The 12,034-nt window shown below is 47.5% G+C and overlaps 1 long non-coding RNA gene across 1 annotated transcript; it reads right to left on the minus strand.

The window, feature by feature from the left end:
* Positions 1-2,906: 2,906 nt before the first annotated feature.
* On the minus strand, positions 2,907-7,766 carry LOC310788867. The gene is made up of 3 exons (XR_014553313.1): positions 7,584-7,766; positions 7,280-7,315; positions 2,907-3,175 (listed from the first exon to the last, which is right to left on the minus strand). It is a non-coding gene; the product is annotated as an uncharacterized lncRNA (long non-coding RNA).
* Positions 7,767-12,034: the final 4,268 nt, after the last annotated feature.

A 12,034-nucleotide genomic window follows, 5' to 3' on the forward strand; every position in this document is an offset into this window, starting at 1 on the left:
TTCTTGCAGCTACGAGTATATTCGGTTAGGTGTCTACAGGCGTGTCTGTGATGTTGCTGATTCAGGTTTCTTGCAGCTACTTTAGGATGTACAATATTTGCTCTTGAGAGGAAGTGGAACTTTGTAGCTGTGACCAGCAGCTCCACAGCTCGGTCTGTCCGTCAATCGGCTCAGAGCTCCACAAAATGTTCCCCATTTGGGCAATATCATCCAAATGCAGCGCCGGAGCACCATCGCCCCGCCCACCCTGTACGTTCTCAGACCAGGGAGTGTACGCATACAGGCCGGAAGTGTACGCGTACAGACCCCAGACCTAGTGTACGCGTACAGACCGCAGACCCCAGACTCCTTAAAAAACTAGAACGACCGCAACGCGGACTTATGCCTCCGCCGTTAGTTCATTCTGGAGTCCAAATCGCCATTTGAGGCAAATTGGAAGAAATTCCGTCAAGGCGCTCCTGTGATGTTGCGTTACAGAGCTTGGAAATTGGGTGTGCGAGAGGTCACAGCGACCTTGAACTTTGACCCCCCAAATGTAATCAGTTCATTCCTGAGTCCAAGTCGACGTTTGAGACAAGTTTGATTCAATTCCGTCAAGGCGTTCCTTAGATACCGCGTTAACAAGCTAGAAAATGTCGTTCGAGAGCTCACCTTGACCTTTGACCTTTGACCACCAAAATATAATCAGATCATCCTTGAGTCTAAGACGATGTTTGGGGCAAATTTGATGAAATTCCGTCAAGGCATTCGTGAGATATCGCGTTAACAAGCTGGACAATGGCGTTTGAGAGGTCACAGTGACCTTGACCTTTGACCACCAAAATCTAATCAGTTCATCCTTGAGTCCAAGTCGATGTTTGAGACAAGTTTGATTAAATTCCGTCAAGGAATTCCTGAGATATCGCGTTAACAAGCTTGAAAATGGTGTTCGAGAGGTCACAGTGACCTTGACCTTTGACCTTTGACCACCAAAATCTAATCAGATCATTCTTGAGTGTAAGTCGATGTTTGAGGCAAATTTGATGAAATTCCGTCAAGGCGTTCCTCAGATATCGCGTTAACAAACATCGTACGGACGGACGGACGGACAACCCGGATCCATAATGCCTTCGGCCTGGCTATCGCCGGCGGAGGCATAATAAAAGCAGTTAGTGCGAGCGATTCAGGCGAGCACTGCAGCGGCCAAACACTGATGTTAGCACGCAAGCTAACGTTTGATACCTCCCGGGGGACGGCTGGCTGTTTGTACCCCGGGAGCGGTGCTTAAGTGTGGGCCACTGGGCCAGCAAGGTCCGGCCAGTGGGTAACGTAGGTCCCTGGAGGACAACGTCCTGGCGGGGCAGGGGTCTGTGTGTAGCATGGGGAGGTGTGCCAATAGTGGGTATGCAGTTGGGCAGATTCATGGAAGGTGGGTGGGGTGAGGGGGCTGTCCTGGGTCTCAGAGGCCGACCATGGAACTCATACTAGCGCGGGTAGGGACAGGATGGACGAGTTGCTAGCTGATTAACTAGCCAGATCAACCCCGGGAATGTGATCAATGTTGGGGGGAATTGTCTGTCAACATCGGTCATGAATCATACAAACATTCAATCACCCTAAAGACACTAATGCACACAAGCATAGAATATCATATACCTACACCGATTTTAAAATAAAAATATCAAGTCTTTTATTTTTTTAAGGAGTAGGTCTGGGGTCTGTCTGGCCTGTATGCGTACACTCCCGGGTCTGAGAAGGTACCCGGTGGACGGGGGGATTGCGCTCCGGTATTGCAGATGGATGTATCTCCATTTGGGAGTTACTGTGCAGTGCCTGTCATCCCCACTGCTGCACAGAGCGCTGTTTGGATAGGTGCAACCAGCAGCTCTATTACTGCTCCCTCTGTTGGTCGGTCCACAAATTTCCCCACCCTTTGGCGGCCACTAATTTTGAGGTCCACATGTAAAGTTTGTCAATTTAAAAGATAACTATGCAAGAAAGTCGCAGTTTGTCCTGAAACAGATGTAATGTGTATGAAATAGCTCAATCGACTACATCTCAATATACATCACACCAACAACATGGCCTGGCGGGAGAGACGTCACTTATGCGACTGGTTGCGTGTACGTGTAGTCTTTATAATTTATAACTTGTAGTACCACAGTTTTACCACAAACTTTCTTGACTTGCAAAGTTATCTTTTAAATTGACAAACATGTGTACCCCGTGGCATAACAATAAAAAATTAAAAAGTAACCTCTCCCTCTGTTCACCACTATTCATATTTTTTTAAGACTCTGGTGTGCTAAGGGTCTGACGGGGGGTGGGGGGGGGGGGGTGGGGGTGGGGGGGGGGGGGGGGGGGGTGGGGGGGGGGGGGGGGGGAGGGACTTTGGCTCTCTATTCCCTCATAAATTGAATTTTATTGAGATTCATATGGTTTCCAAATGACACTCCTCTTCTAGTAGACCTGCAGGAACATCTCAGTGCTTCAATATGTGGATACTGACCGAGCCGCGACACGTGCAACAATTTGAGAGGAATATTATAGGAGAAATTACCCCGCTAGCCGGGCGCTTCTGGCTCATACGAGCGCATTAGCGCCCGGCGAACGTCACGCATTTTCCCATTTTACACTGTGGCATTTTCACGTCTAGGTCTAAATGCCGGCTCCTACCTGAGTCTTCACGTGAAGTGAAGACGCTATCCGATGTAAAACATTCTCTTCTTTTAATGACACCTAGTTGTTGCATCCAAATTGTTGCATAAAATCCACTTTTCTGTCTCTCAAAAACCGAAAAGCATTTATCTGGAGCACCTCGAGCAACTCGGAAGTCGTTGTTCCGGGTTGCTTCAGATCAGAGAAGAAGAAGAAGCGGTGCGCCAGATAAATGCTTTTTGGTTTTTGAGAGACAGAAAAGTGGATTTTATGCAACAAACTTGGGCAACTGGCCGAAGACCTGGAGTAAATGCAGAAGATTAGGTATTTCACTCAACTGAATTCAAAGAAGCCAAAATTATGAATCACATATGAATCAAGCAGACTAACAGAATAAAAGAACAAATACAAAGAGGCTACGATCAACTCAAACATGCGGCTTTCACGTCTCCTTTGGCCCAGTCGTCAAAGCTGACCACGACCTCCTTCCAGTCCTGGCCCTGGTCAGATAGCATGATCCTGGTGGCTCCACAGCGGCCTGGGACAGACGCAGCGTTAGCTTGCTTCATTTACAGGGCCATAACTGACTTAGCATCTGGCATAGAGGATCTAAATCAGGGATGTCAGAGATACGGCCCGCGGGCCGGATCCGGCCCGCGGGCAGGTTTCATCCGGCCCGCGAGATGTTTTGGAATATTAAAATATATATATATATATATATATATATATTATTATTATTGAATTTGCACCCCATTATCATGAACTACGTGTGGCTAATAAGCAAGCTAAGAGTTCATTCATAAGTTAATTAACCTGCACTACAAGGAAGTATGTCAGTAGGTCATCAGGTGTAAACAAAGCCGCCATGATGCCACGCTGGAATTGAATTGCGCATTCGGCTACCTACCAAAAAACAAAGGAATCAACAAGATGCTGTCGAAAAAGAGAAAGGTTGACACGGAATGCAGGCAGTTTCAAGAGAAATGGAAAGAGCAGTACCGGTATTTCTTTTGTGAAGTAAATGGGTAAATGAGTCGAATTGATTTTAGTAAAAAAAAAAATCCGGCCCCCATGAGGTCTCAGTTGAACAAATCCGGCCCTCGACCTAATATGAGTCTGACACCCCTGATCTACATCAACCTAAAGCGGATTTATGCTTCAGCGAAATCGCCAGCGCCGGCTGCGCCGAGGGGTGCGCGCTAGGGCTGCACGATATGAGGAAAAGCTGCGATGTGCGATAACACTGTTCAATATTGCGATGACGATATGACCTGCGATAAATAAAAAAATGTATAAACAAAAATATTAATGGGTAGGGGTGCTCCGATCCGGCTAAGCCACGATCCGATCAGATTCCTGGGGTCACGATCCAATTCCAGAATCGATTCTCGATTCCAACGATTCCAACGATTCTCGATTCCAGAATCTAGAATCGATTCTCAATTAGGTAGTTTTATATTGCAATAACACACAAAGGTAAATTTAGGACAAAAAATGACAAATGTATTAATGCTGAACTTCAAATTCAACTTCTGAAGTATTACAGTGAGGGCCTAAATTCATTTTGCAATACGAGTGTGTTAATTTAAGCATAAGTATCAGTAAGTGGCACGGGATTCTCAAAGCCTGTGTTGAGGGTCATACGAACAAAAATGCACTCTTGAAGCTAAAAAAAAATCCAAAACCAACAAGTTAATTATTTACATTTTTACTTCAATGTAGAACAGTCATTTCTTACACAAGATTACTTTTAGCCTTTTAGTCATAACGATTATTGAAAGATATTCCATATTCCAGACTGAAATGTTATAACAGAAGTGGAGTATTGGCCAGAATGACATGAACATTTGGACACTTATTCAGCCGGTATCTTGCATGTTGCGTTCATGTGCACTGTAAAAAAAAAATTGCGATAACACGTGACTTTTGCGTTGTGTTCATCACGCATTTTCATATCGCGATGACAATGAAAATACGATAAATTGTGCAGCCCTAGTGCGCGCCGCAGCTGGCCGGCCTGTCGGCGCAGCTCGGGGGAGGGTGCGTGCAGCTCCTCGAAAATGTGACTCCGGATGTGACGTGACCAGCACAAGAGCTGACGTACTTGTTGTGAGAGGGGAAGACGGGGCAGACACACAGCCATGTTTTTTTTACAACTTTATTAGCGATCGTTCACATACAGGACAATACAATACAAAACAGTATTGCCACTCAAGGAAACGCCATTTCATCATTTAACAGTGCTTGTCCCTCATCTAGCAAATCCTTCTGCAGGCGCACCGGAATGAGGGGGGGACAATAAAATAAACAAAATATCCCAACCCCCTCCCTCAACACCAGCAGGTGCACACACGCGGGGCACGGACACAAATTTGCACACCACAACTGCAAATCCTGTGGGAAACACAGGGATATGACTGGCACGTCCAGAATGACCCATGCCATGGGTTAGTCAGATAGAATGACCCATGCCATGGGGTAGTCAGATTATCTTTTGAATTCAAAGCAATACTCCACTTAGTTCTAACATGGGGGTTTATGTGGCACTTGATGGCCATGAAAACCAGAATATAAACTACTCGCCAAGATCAGATGCAGCTGGACGAATAATGGTTGAATATTTCACACACATTTTGATTCGTGTTTTTGCCAGAAATGCCCATCCCTAATTTGGTCATCTGCCATAAAGGTGTGACTTCAGTTAGACATAATATCCAATATCCCATATGTTATACCGACTCAGTGAATCGACTGAAAGGGACCAGTATAATAAATCACCTAACATGTCAGTAATATGACCGTAGAGTTGTATTACTGTAGGTGTGGCTGTTTGCCCACCTCAGTGGAACTGAATAGACGGTCAGAACAAAAGATTACATGTTGGTTTATTCTGGATAGACTGGTTTTTGCAGAGGCAGAGGTTGTGGATGTGAGCTGCCAGAACTGCAGGAACTATATAACCAGCGGTGCCTCAGGAGGTCCCTGAAGATCATCAAAGACACAAACCATCCGCACAACAGCCTGTTCTCCCTGTTACCCTCAGGGAGGAGATACAGGGTCCCAAAAGCACGCACAAATCGCTTGAGGGACAGTTTCTTCCCGCAGGCCACGAGACTCCTTAACATACACAAATAGTGTAGTAGCTGTACTGTACCGTACTGTAGCTGCTACCATTATGTATGTCTAATGTTTAATTGTATGTTTAATTAGGTATATGCTATTTGCACCTGTACGTCAAATACGTCGAATTTAAAATGTTTAAGTACGTCCAAAGTATGCACATGACATGTGCACCTATGTGCAGTGAATATGCCACTGTCTCTGACCTGTCTTATCACTCTACTGCATTATTGCTTGTTGTGTCTCTTGTTGTTTTTGCACTCATATGCCCTGTTATATTTGTACTATGTTGTAAACGGAGTTCACAGCACAAGAATTTCACACGTGATACTTGTACTACGGAGTGACAATAAAAATCTTGAATCTTGAATTCATATGCAGTTAACTTTCTTTACATTTGCAGCAATGCATAAAAAAAAAACTGCTTTCTTTGCAGCACATTTTGGACTGGGGGGAGGAAATGCATCTGGCCATGAGTTGTCTTGAATTATTTAATGCGGGAGTGACTTCTTAGCAAATCGTTATCATGTTTCTTGAATGCCAATGCGATTCCATTGTGCCATAAGGCTGTATTGGGCTAGTTCTGGGCTAGTTCAACGCTTCATTGTCTTCCATGGCGAAGGGGGGCTGTGTCGTCACCTGAATTGCGTTCCGCCACTTTACACGGCAACAGTAAGGGCGGTGTTATAGCTATTAGCTAATCAAAGAATTCCACTCTGGGACCTGTTTTTACTTCTTTTTTTTTCATTTTCAGGCTGCAAAAACGCCATTCCCGTTTAAAAGGAAGGCACTAACGTTAAAAAAAAAAAAGTTTGCTGTTTTATGCAGGGAGTGTTGCCGTTTAGCAGGGCCTCAAGCCCAACTTTACACAAATGAGGAACGGGGCGTTCCCAAAATGGCTGCATTGCACAGCTGCCTACATGCAACCATGGATGTATTAAAATAACTGGATAGGGGACGAGCCACGCCTGCTCACTGGCGGAGGCTGCTCACCGGCGCATGGGGAGGTTTTCTTCATGGTTTTACTTCCTGACCATGCGGCCCAAGGTGAAGTGCGCATGTGTGCCATGACGTATTCGTCTCCCACCCATGGATGTATTATAAGAAGAAAATACACCCGTATACGGCTCTTAGTGGCTTCTGAAGAAAAAATGACCCATAAAAAATTATTTGATAATTAAAAGAGTAGTTTTATACTTTTGAGCGTCACGTGACTTGCAATACAGAGCTTCGCCACCATGTTCAAATGGCTTCACAGCCCAGCGCTATTGAATCCTGGGGGCTTGCATGCAACATGCACAATGAATGGGAAACATGGAAATGCATGCCCAAGTGGACACGTACCATGGCACACACACATGGCATGGCACACTGCCCCCGGGGGAAATGCAGTGTTTTACACCCCTGCTGACTGGCTGCATTCGAAGAGGTTTTATGTTTTGACTGGTTAATTTTTTTTAATTAGTTTCTAATTACAAAAATATTCTATCATTCAGGATATAGGGCTGTCTTTTTCACTCACCTCTGACTGCGAAGTAGGTGATGGTGTATGGAGGCACTGAGGAGAGACAAATCACAAAGAAACAAATAACATGAGAATGATCCCATTTAGCACACACGCGCGCGCGCACACACACACACACACACACACACACACAACACACACACACACACACACACACACTATAGCTAAAACGCGCCGCCTGGCAACATTAAAGCAATGTTTTCAGTATGCATAAGTAACGCACATTTAATAATTTGCTATATTCACTGCATGATAAGGCCTACTGCAAAGAATCGAGTTTTGCTGCAGCTGTGGAACTTACTGGCGGTGGATCAGAGGACGTCGACTGGAGTCTGAAGTTGCACTGTGGACGGCAGGCAGCAGTCAAGTGACAAACCCGGAGGCAGCAAGGCGCTGGTTATTCTGCTTTCTGCTGAGTCACCGTGACTGAAGGCTGTCCCAGCTAGCCGATATCACAGAGAGCAATCACAGCAATCAACTCAAGTCAACCGGGAAGTCAACTCGGTAAGTGGGCGGATGGATTAAAGTGCCGTGGTGACATCATGTGAAAGACCACGTGACAGACCCACGCAATCTGTTTTTTCTTCTTCTTCTTCTTCTTCTTCTGCTGCCGCCGAGTCTGTTGTTTTTCTTCTTCTTCGTTTTCTTCTTCTTCTTCTTCCTCTTCTTTTGGTTTTATTGGTAGTTAGCAAACAGCTTTCGGGTGCATTATCGCCACCGACTGATCTGGAGTGTGGACTAAAGATCTATAGTATCTACTAAAGAATTGCTATCAAACAATAAAACACAATAGTCATAATTAAGTAAATAAAAAGGAACCAAATAACGAAAACTAATTTTCTCAGATTCTATTGATAGCCTATTTAAATACTCCAGAAAGGAGTATTACACATAGGCGGTGGCGGTGGCGGTGATTATTTTATTTCGGACACTTGATCAAAATGTTATGTTGTTTTTGTTATCATTGCTTATTAACTCATCTATACTTTATTACTCTCTCTTGGAATCATTTATTTCTTTATCTACTTTTATAGCTACTGTTCTATGTTGGAATTTCACCATTTTCGCCTTGTCCCCAAAACAGATGTTTGGATGCAGTGCTCATCCCTAGTCTAGTGCTACATTCTGAACAGTGTTTAGGTCATTGGTTGTAGTTTAGGTGATTATATTGTATTGTTTGCCTTGTTGCAAAGCCACACACATTACTGTTTTGGATTGTACCACAGAGCCATCCTTTGACGCATCCTTGTATCCATCCTTCCATCTTCCCATCTTCCACCACTCAAATGACACCAAAAATTAACACGTAACCTGCATTTTCTGGTTGTGGCCAATGAGGAGCCTTGAATCAAGGCAGTTATATTCATGAGGACAGTTGCATCTGATCAAGGGACCCCGATGTGCATAAATCACTGTATGTGTGCATGCATAAATGACTGATGTGGGCTTCTAGGGACTCATTACAGTACAAGCACCCTGCAGGCGGCGATCCGACTGTTGTCACCCGGCCATAGACTCAGTAGGTTCGTCAGCCCCATTCCTATCACTGATAAACCTGCTAGTAGGTTGCAATGGCTGTTATCAAACAACTTTATATTTAGGCAAATAAAACAATTTTAGGGTTAGGGCCAAGGTTAGGGTCAGGGGTTAGGGTTAGGGTTAGAATTAAATAACAAAAAGCGTTAAAATAAGATTTACACGTGAAATGGAAACCTATGGCTGATAACGAATCGCTGATAGCGACCTTCTGCGCCTACTAGCACTAGCAGCTAAATAGGGCCCTATACTGGCCGATATGAATGGGGTGATAACGCCGATTGAATGGGGTGACAACAGTCAGATCGGGTGGCAGGCACGTGTAGCCTATGACACGTAAGCCAGAGTGACGGAGCCAATCAACCCATTGATACCTGATGCAGCATTTGCGTGTATATCCCTCATTTGTGTGTGTATCCCTTTAAGATGGTTCGCGGTCTTAAAGGCATACACACACAAATGCTGCATCAGGTATCAATGGGTTAAGTTAAACTTTCAGTGGGGGACGGTTTCAACTTGTGATGGGTGGATGTGAACATTGTGGGCTACAGGAACCGGTGGAGCATGTATTTTTATACTGTCCTAGATAATATCAACAAGTGACAGACACTTGGGTGGCGGCAATGCACCTAAAAGCTGTTTGTACCATATGGAGCAACCTGTTGGCTGTGATGCGTTAACTCTCGCCAAATGTGACATGTTAACATGCCAAAAGGTGACATTTCTAAGACGATACAGAACAGCCAAATCAAGCCAAAGCGTGTAAAAGAGCCTCCGGGGGCAGCGTGTTTGTCAGGTTTTGGCTCGCCTAGGCGTGAAAAGTACACGCACTGACACGCTGGACTGGACGGAGGCGAAACATGACACTGACACAGTACACCGGCGGGTCTAAATTACACGCTTTGGCGGGATCTCAGCTTGGCTTGCAAGCAGTGGGCTAGCTCGGGGGTTTTGCGGAGGAAGCTGCAGGAAGCGATACTGAAAGCTGTATTTCCTCGAATGGCCACTTGAGGCTGGACCCGGGAAGGGAGTCGTTCCCATTCACACCCATGTTAAAATGCCCCACGTTGTAACGATGATGAAGCATGCAGAATGGACCGAAACATAGTTTTGACCCATATTTAGGTCACATTCACGGTCAGGGGAGTGGCTGACATACCACTCGCTGGCAGCCTGTGGTGGTGTTGGTGGTGTGATGACAATGGCTCAGTTATTCTCTGGGGAAAGCATGATGATGATGACGAGAGTGACGGCCCAGAGGAAGAAGGCCTGGGCTCGACTGTCTGAAGGGCGGTATGGAGTGAAGCCATGTCTTCGCTTGCCTGATGCTCTGGGGAGGGGAGTGGGCAATACATCGCACAACACCAAACTGCTCACCAGCAGCCTGTGGCGATGCTGGCAGCATCATATAACGACTATAGGGTTACAAACCTGTGTAACAGGTACTGAGGCCGCCCTTATTGATATGAGGAATGATAGTGTTGAGCAAACATCCGTTTCAAATATGTGAAGATGATTTGCATCTTCACATATTTGTGCCTAACCATCAGTGATCCCCAAACTGTGGGCCACGGCCCACTACTGAGCCGTGGAGGTACTGCAGGTGGGCCGCGAGTGGTCTGCCAACACTCCCGATTTTCATGGGCAATCAAAGGTACAGTGGAGATCCTGTTATCAAAACGTCACCTTGCTAAACTAATGGCCTAAGTCACTTTTTTCCGAAAATTATATTTTTGCCTAAGTCAGCTCTTCAGGATGCTCCCCACCTCTGGTAAAACGGCCAACATCCTAATTGAAAAGAAAATGCTGTTTTTACCTCAATATTCGAATGGCCTAAATCAATAGTGTGACTACGGTAAATCAATCTAACTGTGACTTAGGCCATTTCATTTTTGCCTAAGTCACAAGACAATGCGACTTAGGCCATTTTACAAGCTTTTAAAATGGCATCTGCATCAAGGAAAAAGAAATACTTCAACATAAATGAAGCTCTTTGTATGTACAAACTGCTAGTGGGTTGGTTACGGGTGTAGCCTCAGCAAGTGGCACACCGATTAGAATGAAGAGGACCAGAGGAACATATGCCAAGGGTGTTTATTTAAAGCAGATCCCTTGATGATGATGTACAAGCAGATGCAGATGTACAAGCAGATGATTTAGGCTTCAAATAATGCATCTGGAGGCAGAGCAGACAGGTTGAGCAACCCCGGATGATGTCCCAGACACTGACGCCACAGACAGGACCTTTCCGGAGGCCGACCTGGATGCTGGTGACGCCGGCAGGTATACTCAGGGGGCCCGGCCCGGATATTGTCGACTCCGGCTGGACTGTTCTGGAGGGTGGCGCCGAGGGATGGGAGCCACGGAAGATTGGCGCTGAGGGATGGGCGCCATGGGAGCAGATGGAGGTGCGGGGGCCACCAGAGCAGGGGGTGCAGGGGGCACCGGGACTGTAGCTGGGGGGGCCACCGGGACTGACGGTGCGGGGGGCACTGGGACTGGCAGTGCGGGGGGCACTAGGACTGGAGCCAGGGGGGCCACCGGGACTGGCGGTGCGGGGGGCACCGGAACTGGCAGTGCAGGGGGCACCGGAACTGGCAGTGCGGGGGGCACTGGGACTGGTGGTGCGGGGGGCACTGGGACTGGAGCCAGGGGGGCCACCGGGACTGGCGGTGCGGGGGGCACTGGAACTGGCAGTGCGGGGGGCACTGGGACTGGCGGTGCGGGGGGCACTGGGACTGGAGCCAGGGGGGCCACTGGGACTGGCGGTGCGGGGGGCACTGGAACTGGCAGTGCGGGGGGCACTGGGACTGGCAGTGTGGGGGGTAGTGGGACTGGCAGTGTGGGGGGCAGTGGGACTGGCAGTGCGGGGGGCACTGGGACTGATGGTGCAGGGGCACTGGGACTGGAGCCAGGGGGGGCACCGGGACTGGCGGTGCGGCGGGCACTGGAACTGGCAGTGCGGGGGGCACTGGGACTGGCAGTGTGGGGGGCAGTGGGACTGGTGGTGCAGGAGGCACCGGGACTGGCAGTGCGGGGGGCACTGGGACTGATGGTGCAGGGGCACTGGGACTGGAGCCAGGGGGGGCACCGGGACTGGCGGTGCGGCGGGCACTGGAACTGGCAGTGCGGGGGGCACTGGGACTGGTGGTGCGGGGGGCACTGGGACTGGAGCCAGGGGGGCCACCGGGACTGGCGGTGCGGGGGGCACTGGAA

The sequence above is a fragment of the Poromitra crassiceps genome, assembly GCF_964638095.1.
Source record: "Poromitra crassiceps genome assembly, chromosome: 14".
Lineage (NCBI taxonomy): Eukaryota > Metazoa > Chordata > Actinopteri > Beryciformes > Melamphaidae > Poromitra > Poromitra crassiceps.